The sequence below is a fragment of the Cebus imitator genome, unplaced genomic scaffold (genome assembly GCF_001604975.1).
Source record: "Cebus imitator isolate Cc_AM_T3 unplaced genomic scaffold, Cebus_imitator-1.0 Scaffold1224, whole genome shotgun sequence".
NCBI classification, from domain to species: Eukaryota; Metazoa; Chordata; class Mammalia; order Primates; family Cebidae; genus Cebus; species Cebus imitator.
This window is the reverse complement of record NW_016108539.1, coordinates 36,063-36,442: the sequence shown is the minus strand read 5'-3', so window position 1 is coordinate 36,442 and position 380 is coordinate 36,063.

Genomic DNA, 380 nt, shown 5'->3' with positions numbered 1-380 from the left:
TTGCTCATTTCTATACCATTCTTACCTGAATGTTTCATAATTCATCACTTTTTTAGTGGGGGAGGGAGATAGTGTTAATCCGTTACCCAGGCTGGAGTGCAGTGGCAAAATCTCAGCTCACTGCAACCTCTACCTCCTGGGTTCAAGCGATTTCTTGCCTCAGCCTCCCAAATAGTTGAGATTACAAGCGTGCATCATGATGCCCAGCTAATTTTTGTATTTTTAGTAGAGATGGGTTCTGCCATGTTGGCCAGGCTGGTCTCAAACTCCTGACCTCAGGCGATCCGCCTGCCTCGGCCTCCCATAATTCATTCTTGTTGAAAATAATTTGTTTCCTGTTATCTATTTTATGCTCAACCCATAGGCAAAGCCAACTAAAG